This window comes from Capsicum annuum, chromosome 3 (assembly GCF_002878395.1).
Source record: "Capsicum annuum cultivar UCD-10X-F1 chromosome 3, UCD10Xv1.1, whole genome shotgun sequence".
Lineage (NCBI taxonomy): Eukaryota > Viridiplantae > Streptophyta > Magnoliopsida > Solanales > Solanaceae > Capsicum > Capsicum annuum.
Window position 1 is genome coordinate 97585561 of NC_061113.1, and position 16598 is coordinate 97602158.

A 16598-nucleotide genomic window follows, 5' to 3' on the forward strand; every position below is an offset into this window, starting at 1 on the left:
TGTGATTCTTGAGTTTAAATGGATTTTGAAGATTTTATCCGGTATAGTTTAAAAATGGTTTTTTTTAATTTAGACCTTATTTTTAACTTATTTTTGCTTGGGGTTTCAGCTGTAGACTCCTAAAAATATGGGGAATATGTTTTTAAAACAAAGTTATAATTTTTTCCTTTTTTTTCAAAAACTTCTTTTGGAGTCTGTTTTAACCCCGACTCAAAATAGGCAATATGGGTATTGTTGGCTTTTTTTTATATTTAGATTCTATATGCTGATGTTTTAGTTGATTTCAGGACCATTTATGAGGTGTAACGCTTTAGGATTGGAGGTTTTGTTCTGGTTTTCTGCCTTTGAGGTAGGTTATAGCTTAACTCTTTCAGAATGGGTTGGGTAGTTAATGTTGAAACAAAAGCATGTTAAAGGTGTGGGAAAATCATGAAAATGGTGATCTTAATGTGTTGTGCCCGAGTGGTTCCTATATGTGATTTTATGTGGATATTTTGGACTATTATGTTCTATCTGTGATTGTGTGGGGTCCTATGTGATATTGATAACCTTGTATACATGATGATAATTGTTTCTTGTTTGATGAAAAAGCATGTTGTGGTACCAATTTTGTGTTGTGATTTATTCATACTTGATTGGCATATGAATTATGTTGGATTTCATTGATGGTTAGAAATAATGAGTGGATATTTGGCTCACGTGATGGTACATTGGTTGATTATGGAAATACTTATTGTGGTTAGTTCTAGAAATACTCATTGTCGTTGGTTGTGAGCATTGCATCCTCATATTCATTCATGAAAAATTGGAACCACTGTGGAAATACTAAGGAACACAGGCAACATCTTTTTATGATAGAAAATGTGGCATCATATAAAACCCTCCCCGAGGGATATGCTAGGAAGGATATATGGATATATATGGATTGTATATGGGTTGATGAACCCTTCATACGTCCTACATCTTGTAAATTTTGATCCATAGATATATACGAAGACTATGCAATGGTCTCAAAGGTTGTGCGATGGTCTCTGAGGTTATGAGATAACCTTATGTATAATATGTTTGACTTGTTACTTGTCTATTATTATATCTTCTCTTACTTGTACTTGATGTTCCAATATATATCGTCTCTTTTCCATGCTTATATGTCGTATAAATGTATAGTTATATTCCTTTCTAGTGTTTGTTGTGCTATATGTGAATATTATAGAACTATTAGTTCATGCGGTGTAGGCTACCATTATGATATATATTTTTACTACAGATAACGTGCCCTAATATGTATTTTTTATATTTTATTTCTACTTTACTCAGTCGGCCTATGATACCTACTGAGTACTGATAACGCTCAATCTACAGCTCTCGTGGGAGTGTAAAGCGGTCGTTAGCAAATATAGAACCCAACCTGGGTTGGGTATCGATCCCACAGAGAATAGCTTGGCCAACAAGCAAGAGAAATTACTAGACTTTTAGTGCAAGTCTCGTAGGAAAGGGGGGATTGTAGTATGTAACCAAAACAAGAATGTAAGAACTGAAAATAGCAAAATAAAGAGAGATTGTCACGTGTGTTGTAAACAATGAGAATTGAGGCGTTGGGGTTATGTCCACCTTCTGAGGTATACGTCTCTATTGGCTATGAGTGTGTAGAGTCTTGACATGTAATTGCTTATAGAGAATTGTAGTCGATGGTAAATCCAAGCGTCTCTCGACCTAAACAAGGACTATTTCACTTTAACTCTCTCGAGCTTAAAGCGTGACTAACGGTACGAATTCTCCAAGAAGTTAGTCCAGGTACGGCACTAGCTTTTTAATAGGAAAGGGTGTCCTACTACCTTGACATTATCTCTTTTCCAGACAAATAACTTTTCTCTCGAACAAGTCAGATGTTAGACTGGCGTTGGTCTATGCGTCTTCTTTTCTAGACAAATAACCTTTCTCTCGAACAGGTTAGATGTTAGAATGGCGTGTTCTTGTGTTTGAACCGCAAAGAATGTAGATTTAAGATGAAGAGAATAATGATATAAGCAATATACTTGTCTTGAACTCACAAACTCATAGCTATAGATAGTAACTCATTCGGCTTCCATAACCCCAACTAAGAGATTTAGTTACCCGTGAATGCGAAGGATATCACGTTTTGCATGGTGGATGGCGTGAATAGTAGGTGTTTGGCGTGTGGTTTTAGTGATTCCGTAGCAAGTAACGATTCTCTTGTTGTGGAATTTAAGAGTAGAAGAATGAAGAATTGAGAATGGGTTGTAGGAAGATGTCTTAATTGTAAGGAGATGAATGAATTGTCAGAATGTCTCCCTCCTTTTGAAAATCTCTAACATGATAGGGTATTTATAATACTCCTATCCTACTCCTACTAAACTAATAAAATAAATAACCAAATCCTAATATACTAATGAAATCCTTGACCCAATTGTACTAGGGTAAGGTTACAAAATTATAATCCAAATAGAATGATGAAACACATAACCTAATTGCACTAGGTTAATGTATTATGGCAAAAATCCAGCTTTGTGTCTGTAAGTCCCAAAGTCTTCAGAAATGCTGTTTTAGCCCGGGACAGATTTTCCATGCAGCAGATTTAGTCCTTTATGCGTCCAGCTCCTTTCCATCTCGTTTGTGAGCTTTCTTTTGCGTCAAGTAAGCCATAAATTGCTGTATTTTGCATCATTTATACCTGAAACTTTCCTAATCACATTTGTTAGCTCATTTACAGGAAAAAGGACTAAAAGTGTACGAAATAGATAATTAGTTCTCGAAACTAGGCTAAAATATGGGCAAAATATATTGATATAGGCGCGTAATTTCGCCTATCATCAAGTACAAGTAGACCATACCCACTTCTACTATATACTTTTAGTGTAGATTTAGGTTTGGGTGTTCCTCATGATGTTTGATTTTAGGCATCATTTGGAGTTTTTTAAGATAGTGATTGATTTCAGGTGTTCGGAGTCTACTTCTATCTTTCCTTGTTAGACTATGTCTTTATTGTATTTCAGAGACAGAGTTATATCCTGTTTTAGATATCTTTTGTATTTGACTCCAAGTTGTACTACTTATGTTCTTACACTATGACACCAGATTTTGGGATTTGGTATTATTGATTATGCTTCTTTCTGCATTTGTTATAATTGTATAGTTTGGCTTCGTTCTAGAAGCCTTGCGACTGGTTCGTTATAGTTTTTTTCCCTTACTTGTCAAGGTTCTCCATGACAAGTTCCATCATGACCTTAGAATTTGGGTTGAGATAAATTATTAGGGATTAGAATACTAGGTTCATCAAATTTTTGGAAAAACTTATGTGTATGTATAAGATCACATAAAATTACTTATAGACTGTTAACTAATGCTTCCTCGCATGAATTGTTAATTATGAAACATAAATTTTGATGGGTGGGAAACTTGAATTCAAAAAAGGTGCAATCTTTGACTTTAAAACTCCATTAATGGAGATAATATGAGTATAAAAGAACTAGTTACTAGTTAATTAACCCTTGGGCAATGTTACAGACCATGAATAAGGGTAGAATTAGTGGGTTGGAATTACCAAAGTATTTATTTGAAGATTAATTAATTAGTTACAGTTATAAATTTTTGTTTTCTTAGATTACTGAATATTTTCTGGCATGAAGGAAAGGAAAGAGCACCATTGGTGTAGCTTGCTTGTTTCAAGATCTTCAGTTGAGGTAGGTTATGGTTTATAAGTATAGAATTGTGGTTAGTAATCATATGCATAACATAGATTTGATGGGTGAATCATGATTAGATCCGTAGGCATGGAGTTTGTATGCATAAAACATAAAGTTAATGTAAAGAGATCTAATTGGGAGTTTATAAGTTATTTATTAATCCCTTGATGGGTGTTTTGTGTTTCTATGACTTAATTGTTGAATTATAGGTTCAATATGTGAATATGGTAACAATAGAGGAATTACGTGAGATTATAATTTATAAGACTAGACGTAAATACCTTAAAAAGAGGAACTGATACTGGACATCTATTAAATGTGTGATATTAAAATTATACTATTATAAATTAATTTTAATAAGGTAAATGAAGTATGATAACTTAAAGGATCTAAAGGATAGTTGACAAAGTTCTAAAGAGTGATATATATATAAGGGGCGTGATTATGAGAATTTTAAGTTTAATAGAATCAAATGGTTGAATAATAGACTAATGGAATATGGTCTTCAACCTATTAATGACCTGAAAGTAAGGATTACTAAATAGTAAGCAAATTCATCAGTCTAGATGTGAATAAAAGAGGATCAAATTAGTTAATGAACTTATGTATGTTGAATTAGAGTATAGAATTGATTTGTTTGATAAAGATTATATGAACAAGTTGAAGATTAGTCTTTGGTCATTCTTATAATTGAGGAGTATGGTTGGCCAAGTTTATATTAATAAGTTGTTGATTCATCTTCGAACATACTTGTAATTCATGAATATAGTTGATAATGATTGTATGAATAAGCTTTTGAATTGGCCTCTGGGCATACTTGTGATTGGTGAGTTGGGTAATATTTGTAGTATACATGAAATGGTGGACATTAAATTTGTTGAGTCTAGATAAAGTGTTGACTTGCATTATTGGTGCACTATATTATATCTTGAGTGATAATTGATTCTTATATCTTATATTATGATATTCGGAGTGTTAGGTACTGAATTAGTACATATTACTTATCTATTAATTTTGGTGGGTTGGGTACCACGCCAGTACGATACACGAGAAAAATTGGTTCCTTACAGGTCATCACTACTGGGAATGTAAGACCCCTTAGTATGTGTGTACATAATTTATAATTGATTTACTTATTTATTGATATTTGGAGGGTCAGGTACTATTTTGATATGGTACATGGACGAAGTTCGCCCCATATAGGTAAAGGTAGTGAGCATAAATAAGATCCTCAGCATGTATGTAAATATTAATGAAAGGTTAGTTCGTTGTGATGCATGTTTGCATATGCATAATCCTTGGTTGATTATTTGCATACATAAACATGTTGCATTAAAATCATGGTTTCATAGTCTACTCTTGTGGAATGTGTTGGTAGTACATGACTTGATGGTTTGTACTTATGGTATTTAGAGGAGTCATAGACCCCTCCCCTTAGTTGTTAAACTTATACTTAAATCAGTAACACAATGAAGGTTGGGCTTGTTGAGGTTATTGGTTGCTTAAGTGATTATCTGTGTATGGTAATTTATTGATTGAAATTACTTATTAAATGTTGATTGCATATTTACTCACATTTGATTTTTGTCAAGTGTGGTACTTCTTATTTATGGGTTAAGATATTTTACGTGTTGTGTAAATTTTACACCTTGAAATTATTGTGATCTTGCCTTAATAGATAAGAAGATAGAAGAATAGTGACTACTATAGGATCATAGAGGTTATTATTGATTTAGTACTTTGTGTGTGAGTGTGGTGTTAATAGTAAATAACCATAAGCTAATCCTTGAGTTGGAAATTATGAGGAGTTGACTAGTAGGTTAATGTTCACAAGTTTACTGAGGAGTTAGGGATATTAGATGAAACTTAAATTGGTTGCCAAACTTGAGTTAAATGGGTCACTTAAGCTAAAAGAATATAATTGGAGGCTCCTAGGAAGGTGATGTATGGGCATATGAATTGTGAATTGTAATTAAAAAGTTATACAAATTTCCATTCTTTCTTTCTGAGATTTCTATATGAATTTTATGTTATATATCCCTATCGGCTGATAATACCTGCTAATATGTGTGGCTATACTGATACTACTCTTGTAATATCCCCTTTGTGGGATATAGATATATTGCTAGATCAGTTGGCTTTTCTTATTTGAAGCAGGAAGTACTCACCAACAACTTTTTCTTATATTATTCCAATAGTGGGAGTTGTGTCTTTTGTGTATACTCCTCATTGTATTAGAAGCATTTATACATGTCTAGGCTAAGTCTTGGTAATGTTGTAAGTTATGGATCTCATTTCTTATACATTATAAGAGTTTTCATTTTATGATATAGAAAAGACATATTTGGATTTTATTAACTATGATGAGGCTATTATTAAACTTCAACATAATAATTTATTAGATGGTAAGGGTTTTCATAACACCCCAGATTTTTGGTCCTTGAAAATTTCAGAAATTTTATCCTCACTTCCCGTACTACAGCTCTCCTTGCAAATCGTAATGAGTCATAACATGTCTTATAGACCTAATTATAGCTTGGCCAGTATGTTGGCCTAGAGTTTTTGTCCTGACTACGACTTACACCTTACGAGTCGTAGGATCACATAATGAGTACTATGGTGTCTTCCATAGCCTAACCAGTGTGATGCCCAATTGTTTCTGCTTTGACGATGACTGGACTATGTGAGTTGTAATGACTGAGTACAAGTCATAAGGTGTGACTCATAACCAAGTCAATGTTGTTGGTCCTGGACACTGTCCAAACTACGAGTAGGACCTTACAAGTTGTAAAGTGATCCTACGAGTTGCAAGGTCACCCCTAATGACTGGGCGGAGATTTTTCAGTCTTTTCATTAAGGACATTATGGTCAATTCCTCTATTTCCTTGCTTGAACCCCATGGCAACAAAGCACTTTAAGAGGTTATTTCTCATTTATAACACAATCAAAAACACTCTCAAACTCTCTAAATTCACTCAAGAAAGATACTTAGAGTTTCCAAGAAGTTCATCAATTAGAGCTCTCAAGGGCAAATTTTCTCCGTAACTCTTGATATTTCAAGCATGTTACTCTTCCCCAATGATTACTTTATGAAAAACAAGTATTTAAATAGTTTAATTTGATAGTTTTAAACGAGAGTTTTGATGTGGTCGAGGGTTTTGATATGCTTTATTATTAAATTGTTGTTCCACAATTTATTATGCATTGTTTATGCTTTATTGTTAGTTTTGAACTTATGGGGTGTAAGGGAATAGTAAATAAACTAAGGGGTCATGGCTACCCCCAAAATTGGTGTTTGAAATTGGAATTGGTTTTGAATAATTATGTCCCTTCAACTCACTTGTGTAAATGGCTTTGGATTGTGAAATTGCCAATTGGTTTTGCTTAATCACCTGTGATATTGCATTGCATTAACGATTAAACAATGAACATGTATTTTGAAAGCCTTTTTGGCTATGATTTAATTTAATGAACAAAAAAGGTTGAGGCATTTTCCCAAGTTAATATGATTGTTATGACATAGAGATAAGCTTACAAGTGTAAGAGTATGATGATACCCATGGTATTCCTTAATGGTTGGTTCACTGGTTAATAAATTTGTTATGTGAAACTTGCTTTAAATTGGGCTTAATGGGGGTTATATAGCGAAGCAATGAAGGTGTAGGTCTTGGATGACTTGTACATATGATTACCGACTTGAGGTTTGGTCTTAAAGACCTATGTGCATAGTTCACACTATTGATATATTTGTATCTTGGATTAATGTGAGGTTGGGTCATTCCTCGATCTTTCTTGATACCTCCTATTCGTGAGACTAACACATACTGAGGCTCTTTTAGCACGGGGAGCTGAACCCATATTGCCCGTGGGTGCCTATTTATGATGATTGAGCTACATAGTCCAAGATAAAGTAATACTTTATTCTAAACCTTCCCTTTCCTGGCATGACATATTTATATGTATATATGATTATGTGCATTGGCTTGAGTGGTTTGGAAAATATGGTTCATGGCATTATTTTATCCCTACCCCTAAGTTATATACCAGTGCTCAACCCACTAACCATCTTCTTACATTGTATACCCATGTGATATAGGAACCAAATATACTTCTACTTTTCCTATACAGTGATAGATGGATTAGCTTGGTTCATCAATTGTTGGTAGTAAAGTGGTGAGCTTTCATTCTCCAAAAGACTTGGTCATTTTATCAGTTTTCTTTCCTCGACAAGAATTGAAGAGTTCATATTAATATTATCATTGTCATTGTCATTGTCAGAAATAGGGGCATGTCACAACACTTTATTGATTTTGATTTTGTTAGAAGGCTTTATGGATTACTATGGACTTGGGTGATGTTGGTTGGTTGTTTTTAGTTGGTTATTAATTATCGGCTATAGGCATGTCTTAAATTTATTGAGCTTATCTTATGCTATCTTGTTATATGTTCAAAATTCATCAGTTGTTGGGGGTATTATGTTCTATTTATCTAGGTGTAGGGAGTGGTCTCCGGTCCTTGTTGGACTTGATGTCACCTTTAGGCCCTGGTTCGGGTTGTGACAAGGGTGTACACAAAACCGTGTCAAGTAAAGTCTCTTATATGATTGTGTAGCATGTCACACTTATATAGGAGAGGTAACAAAGTATTTAGGAATGTTTTTCTTTTTAATAATCTACCATCGGGTTTTAGAGTCTAAGGTCTTGAAATCTCTTCTAATTTCTATTTATTCACTTTTCATATCATTTCTCCCAGAAGATTTGATGTTCGTGGAAACTTCTCTGTCTTGTTTGAGGACAATGTGGATGGGTTCATCCTACTCAAGGAGTTCAGACCCGGTCGAGGGTCGCGGCATCTAATTGCCCTAGTGGAGTTCCACTGATCCTTCTCCCGCTGGTAATACCTCTGCTCAGTCACCTCTAAGAGAAATTACCAATGGAGAGTTTTGTCATTCCATTCATCTGTTGACCCAGTTAGTGACATCTCAGTTATGTTAGTTGGGTCTTGTTGGTGTTGCCGTGAGTTCTTCTAAGGCCACTATAGTTGGCCAGTTTATGAGGCTGAATCCTTTGACCTTCACTGGTTCTAAGTTGAGTAAGATCCTCAAGGGTTCATAGATGATATGGAGAAGATTCTTCATATGATGCATTCTTCTAACTCTGAGGGTATGGAATTCATTGTAGATCAACTAAAGGATGTGGCATATTAATGGTATGAGGAGTGGGATCAATCTAAAGAAGATGATGTAGAGTTGGCTTTATAGGAGAATTTCTCTTATTCTTTTGTTAACTATTTCTTTCCTCAAGAGTTGAGTAAGGTGAAGTATGAAGAGTTCATAAATTTGAAGTAAGGAAAGATGACTGTGAAAGAGTATTCCTTGAAGTTTCATCAGTTGTCCCATTATGCTCCTGAGATAGTACTAATACAAGGGCTAAGATTAGGAAATTTGATTTGGGTTTGTCTCGATACTTGGTGTTGAAGTGTAAGGATGCTTTGTTAAATAGTGATATGGATATCTCTAGGGTTTTGGTGTATATGTAACAAGTGGAGGATGAAAAGAAAAAGCATGCAGAGGTGAGTGACAGGTAGAGTAAGATGTTTCAGTAGTTAGATTAAGGTAGATGTCAGTAGCATACTGGTAGAGATGGTGGGAAATGGTCTAAAAAGAAGTGGGGAAATTTTGGTTCCTATTCTACGGCTAGTGCTTTATATTCTAAGGCACATGGTGATCATCGTTTTTAGAGCAACAATGGATTTAAGGCAAAAGGTACCCAATCTCAGGCTAGTGGGGCTCAATCGTCTTTATCTTATTGCCCTAATCATTCTTGTGGACAGGTTGAAACACCCTGGGTTTTGGAGCATGGAAATTTCTTGAGCTTTGATCTTGCTGTTGTTGTAATGACTCATCTTATGAGTCATATAATATGGGTATGGGTCAGGAAACCCAACTCGTAAGGTGTCTAAAGATGGTGGTTGGGTTTCTGTTATGGTTACTGTTTGGTGGTATGAGTCATTAGGTGTAGTGATAGGTAGTTAGGGGGACCATTCACTTAATCAAAAACTTAGTAACTTGACTTGGCTCTGAGTACGAGTGTCTCACTAAGAGTCGTGAGGATAGATCATGATTCATTATGGGAAGTCGTATGTTGTCCAGTGTCAATCCCTTTGGATTTTGTCTTAGGTAGACTGGACCATAGGAGTCGCATGGTCTAGTCATGAGTGGGGGCAATAAAATCATATAGTGGAAAGTGTGTGGGTGTCCAACTCACTGTCTTGGTGGTAACTCAATTGTACTAGTCGTATGTTGTGGTCACGAGTCACGAGGTCGACTCGTAACCACCTGTTGCATTTTTATAGTTTTACGTTGGTGGTATTTTGGACATTTTCTCTTTTAACTTCTTTGGACACTACGGCATAAAACACCTTTTGGGACTTTATTAGCCTATTATTCTCAATCAAACACTCTTAAAATCTCTCTCAAACTCTCTTTCAAGCAAAGGGTTGGGGTTTCATCAAGATAATCAATTGGGGGCTTTCAAGAGTGATTCTCTTTGTCTTCCTTGGTGTCTAAGGCATGTTACTCCTCCCTCATTGTTATTTTACAAAGAGCATGTGTTCTAATGTATGATTTTCATGATGTTGTTATGGTCTAAAATAATGGTTGGGGGTTATTGGATGTTCATGGTTGAATAATGTTTCTAATAGTTTAATGATGTTTATTTCATGTTTTTAATATGATTAGGACATTATGGAATGCATGATAATGGTAAATGTATTTAGGGGTACTTTGGATTCCCCCAAATTACTTAGTTATGGTTTTAAAACTTATGTGTCCTCAACCTGTTTGTTAAAATGCCATTGAGAATAATTTTTGTCACATAGTTTGACTATTCTTGAAATCTTTACATTGCATAAAAGGTAATGGAATTCAATTGATTTGGCTGGTTTCAAACGGTTTGGAAAGGCCTTGGTGGCCATGGTATTGGTTTAATTGGAAACTTTGGAGTCAACTTGGTTTAATGGCTTTGGTATCGCATAAAAGAATAAACTTGCAAGCTCTATTTTGGTATGAAGATACCAATGGATAATGCCTAATAAAAGACTCCTTGGTAAATGGTTAGAATGCGTAAATAGTTTTAATATTGGCTTAAAGAGGGTGTAGCAAAGTCGTGGAAGGTGGAGGTCTCGGGGGACTAATACTGGAAACTCATGTTTGCCAATGTGAGGTTTGTTCATGGTGACCGTGTGCATGATGTTACACTTTATATTTTGGGAGATGTACTAGTCATCTTAGGATTTATTCTCCAATCATGTGGCTAACACGCACTGGGCCCTTTCACCGATAAAGCCCGTGGGTTGTTTTAGGATGGCAAAGCTACACAGCCCAGGTAAAGGTTTTAAATGCATGCTAAACCCAATTCCTTATCCCGGCACAATATATATGTATATGTGTGATTGCATATGGCTATTTACTTTGGTTTGAATGATGGCATTATTTTATCTTTATCCCTGAGTGCATGTTGTTGTTCATTCCTCTAACCATCTTTGGGTGTTATATCTCCATGCGAAGCAAGAACCTGGAATACTACCATTTCTTCTGCTCAATGACTCGGATTCGAGGACAGCTTTGAGTCAAATTGAAGTGGTGACATTCCATACTCGGGAAGACTTCATTTCACTCTATTGACTTCTTTTCATTATTTTTGTTTTATTGATTTGGTTTTGGCTATGGTCGGGGGCATGTACTGACCAAATATTATTTGATTTTTGTTAGAGGATTTGCTAGACTACTAGAGGCATGGTCAGTGTCGGTAGGGGTGTCAACCTTAGTATTGGTATTGGTATTGGCATTGGGGTTGACACTAGTTGGATAATTAGTTGAGGTTGTTGGATTTTGTATTATAGACTTTATTTAATGTCTTTAAACTATTATTGTTTTATATTCTTATATGTTCACAATTCATTCAACATAGGGTGCAGGGCGGTTATGGTTGGGTATTGGGATTGGTTTCCTGTCCTTGTTGGACTTGAGGTGCCCAACACGACTAGGCCCTGGTTTAGGTTGTGTCATAGATGCATCATGGATTTTGTGATATGGGGAGGAATAACTGTTTCAAATGTGTTCAGCCTGCCATATTTGGAGGAACTGTCCTTTAGGAAATGTAGCTATGAGGGGTAAATAAGGTCCTGATTGTTGTTTCTTCTGCTCTTACACTAATAGGTACTACTTCTAGCTCCAGGACTAGTAAAAATTATTTATATGCTCTTGCAACTCGTCAAGATTTTGAGGCATCTCCTGATGTTGTTGCTGGTATGCTAAAATTCTTTTCTCGTGATGTATATTATTTACTTGATCCCGGATCTACTCTCTCTTATGTTACTCCTTATGTGGCTATTCATTTTAGTTTTGATCCTAAGTGTATTACTAATCCTTTTTCTATATCTACCCAGTGGGTGACTCTATTAAGGCTAGAAAAGTCTATAGGGATTGTATGGTATCCAATCGTGGTAGGGAGACATTTGTGGACCTGACTGAATTAGATATGTTAGACTTTGATGTGATTTTGGGGATGGATTAGTTTCACTCGTGCTATACATCTCTTGACTGTCGGACCTAAAGGGTCAGTTTTTTATTGCCGAATGAGACGGTGATTGAGTGGGAAGGTATCTCTCTAGTGCCCAAGGGAAGGTTTATTTCTCTTCTTAGAGCCCGAAAATTAGTTTCAAGGGGTGTATCTACCATTTAGTGCATGTTAAGGATTCTAGATCAAAAGGTCCATTTTTGCAATCGGTACCGATGGTCTGTGAGTTTCTTGAGATATTTCCTGATGATCTTCCTGGTGTTCCTCCCGATAAGGAAATTTATTTTAGGATTGATCTTTTTTTGGACACTCATCTTATCTCTATCCCTCCCTATAGAATGGCTACAGCTGAGTTGAAAGAACTTAAGAAGCAGTTGAAAGATTTTCAAGATTAGGGTTTTATCCAACCCAGGGTTTCTCCATAGGGTGGTCCTACGCTCTTCGTGTGTAAGAAGTATAGGTCCCTTCGAATGTGTATAAATTACCGCCAATTGAATAAAGTGATTGTGAAGAATAAGTATCCGCTTCCTAAGATTGATGATCTGTTTGACCAGCTTCAAGGGACATAAGTACTTTTCTGAGATTGATCTTCGATCGGGCTACCATCAATTGAGGATTAAGGAAGTGGATATCCCTAAGACTTCTTTCAAAACTTAGTATGGTCATTTTGAGTTTTTGGTGATGTCTTTTAGTTTGACTAATTCCCCGGATGCATTTATGGATCTTATGAACCAGGTATTTGGTTAGTTCTTGGATTTATTCATCATTGTGTTTATTCATGATATTTTGGTGTATTCCAAGAGTAAAGTAGATCATGCCGATCACCTCCACCTTGTGTTGGAAACCTTAAAGGATCAACAATTGTATACGAAGTTCTCTAAATGTGAGTTTTAGTTAAATATTGAAACCTATCTAGGTCACGTTGTTTCTAGTAAAGGAATCATGGTGGATCCACAAAAAGTTGCGGTGGTTAAGAATTTGCCTAGAACCACAACTCCAACCGATACTCAAAGCTTCTTGGGTTTTGCCAGTTACTATAGGAGGTTTGTGGAAAGTTTTTCCTGTATTGCTGCCCCATTGACAAAGTTGACTCAGAATAAGGTGAAGTTCTTATAGTTCAATGCCTGTGAAGGTACTTTTGAGAAGTTGAAAGATAATTTAACTTCGTCTTTAGTTTTGACCCTGCCTGAGGGTACTGATGGTTTTGGTGTTTATTGTAATGCATCTCGGGTGAGACTGGGCAGTATGTTGATGCAGCATGGTAAGGTGGTTGCTTATGCTTATAGGCAGTTAAAGGTGCTTGAGAAAAACTACCCGATTCATGACTTGAAGTTGTTGGTCATGGTCTTTGCTATGAAAATTTGGCGCCATTATTTGTACGGGGTTTATGTTGACATCTTCTCAGGCCATAAGAGTTTCCAATATGTATTTACCCAAAAGGAGTTGATCTCAAGAAAAGAATATGACTTATGTTACTCAAGGACTACCATATAAGTCTTCACTACCATCCATGTAAAGGTAACGTGGTTGTTGATGCTCTTAGCAGGTAGTGTATGGGAAGATTATCTCATGTGGATAAGAAAAAGTGAGAGTTGGTGAAGGATATTCACCTTTAGTCTTATCTTGGAGTTCGTTTCTTAGAATCTGAGGATGGTGGTGTGATGGTGCAAGAGGTGGTGAAGTCATCTCTGTGTGCCGAGGTGAAAAAAAAACGAGACTTGGTTCCTATCTTGATGCGGATCAAGTATGATGTGGGTCACCAAAAGATGATGGCCTTTGAGATTGGTGGTGATGGTAACTTAAGGTACTAAGGTAGGTTGTGTATTCCCGATGTGGATAGGTTACATGAGAGGATCTTGGCCGAGGATCAAGAGTCGACGTCACTTTTCATCCTAGTTTGATGAAGATGTACCATGATTTGAGAGAAATTTAGTGGACTAACCTGAAGAGGGATGTGGCCAATCTTGTGGCTAAGTGCATGGTTTGTCAACAAGTGAAGGTGAAACACTTGAGACTCGGTGTTTTATCTCAAGAAATTAAGTTGCTTGTAAGGAAATGGGAAGTAATTATTATGGATTTCAGTACTGGTCTTCCGCAGTCACGCCATCAGTTTGTTTCTATTTGGGACATCGTGGATAGGATGAATAAGTCTGCTCACTTCTTGCCAGTGAAGACTAACAATTCGGTGGAAGATTATGCTAAACTCTTTATTAAGGAGATCATGAAGTTTTATAGTGCTCCAGCTTTTGTCATATTTGATCGAGGTGCTCAATTCTTATTTCACTTTTGGTTTTTTTTCAGAGAGGTTTGGGGACTAAGGTGAACCTTAGCACTGCCTTTCACCCGCAGATGGATGGACAAGCGAAAGGCACAATACAGATATTAAAGGATATGTTAAGGTCCTGTGTGATCAATTTTTGTGGTAGTTTGGTTGACCATTTGCCTCTTGTTGAGTTTGCTTATAATAATAGTTATCACTCGAGTATTAGGATGGCTCCATTTGAGGCTTTGTATGGTATGGGGTAAAGGTCCCCTATTGGGTGGTTTAAGGTTGGTAAGAATAGGCTATATAGTCCCAACTTGGTTCACTAAGCTATGGAGAAGGTAAAGGTGATTTGAGATAGGCTTAAGACTGTCCAAAGTCACCAAACGTCCTATGAGGACGTAAGTCAAAGGGACTTGCAGTTTGATGTGGATGACTTGGTATTTTTGAAGACATCTCCCATGAAGGGAGTGATGCGGTTAAGAAAGAAGGGAAAGCTCAGTCCTTGTTATGTTGGTCCATATCGTATTTTGAAGCGAGTGGGCAGTGTGGCTTATGAATTAGAATTTCCTTTGAGTATGGGTCTTATTCACCCGGTCTTTCATATGTCAATGTTGCAGAAATACGTGAGTAATCCTTCCTTAGTTATTTCTTTTGGATGGTGTGGGCATCTCGAATTCCTTAACCTATAAGAAAGTACCAATTAATATCATGGATCGGCAAGTCCAACGATTTTGAACTAAGGATGTGGATTCGGTAATGGTTCTGTGGAGGAACGATAAGGTTGACGAGGCCACTTGGGAAGCTGAAGAAGACATGAAGTCCAAGTACCCATTATTGTTTCCCGCTCTCGTGCAAGAGGTATGTGTATTTCTTAGCATCTTTGTTTTCTAACTTTGTTAAAGGAAAATATTGTTTTCCTTGATATCTTTGTCTTCTGTCTTTGTTAAAGGTAAAAGTGGGTATGTTCTGGTGTTAAATCATGCTAAGAGATACCTTGTCTCATCATTCAAGGACAAATGATCCTAAGGGGGGGATAATGTAACATCCCAAATTTTTGGTCCTTGAAAATTTCTAAAATTTTATCTTCACTGCTCAGACTACGACTATCCTTGCAAGTCGTAATGAGTCATATTGCAGCCTGGATAGTATATTGTCCTGGAGTTTCTATCCTGACTATGACTTAGACCCTACGATTCATAGAGTCTCGTAACGAGTCTTAAAGTGTCTTCTGCAGCCTAACCAGTGTGATGCCCAATTGTTTCTGCTTTAACGACGACTAGACTATGAGAGTTGTAATGACTAAGTATGAGTCGTAAGGTGCAACTTGTAACCAAGTTGGTGTTGGTGGTCCTGGACACTGTCTAGACTATGAGTGGGACCTTACCAGTCATAAGGTGACCCTACGAGTCACAAGGTCACCCGTAGTGACTAGGCAGAGATTTTTCAGTCGTTTCATTAAGGGAAATTTGGTCAATTCCCCTTTTTCCTTGCTAGAACCCCATGGCCATAAAGCACTTTAAGGGGTTATTTCTTATTCATAATACAATCAAAAACACTCTCAAACTTTCTAAAGTCTCTCAAGCAAAATACTTAGGGTTTCCAAAATGTTCATCAATTAGAGCTCTCAAGGGCAAATTCTCTCCATAACTCTTGATATTTCAAGTATATTACTCTTCTCTAATTATTACTTTATGAAAAGCATATATTTAAATGGTTTAATTAGATAGTTTTGAATGTGGGTTTTGATATGGTTAAGGGTTTTGATATGGTTGATTCTTAAACTATTTTTCCATAATTTATTATGCATTTTTTATGCTTTATTGGTAGTTTTGAACTTATGGGATACATGCGAATGGTGAAAAAACTTAGTGGTCATGGTTACCCTCAAAATTAATGTTTAGAAATTGGAATTGATTTTGAATAATTGTGTCCCCTCAACCCACTTATGTAAATGGCTTTGAATTGTGAAATTGCCAATTGATTTGACTTACTCACCTATGTTATTGCATTACATTAATGATTAAAAAATGAACATGGATTTTTAAAGCC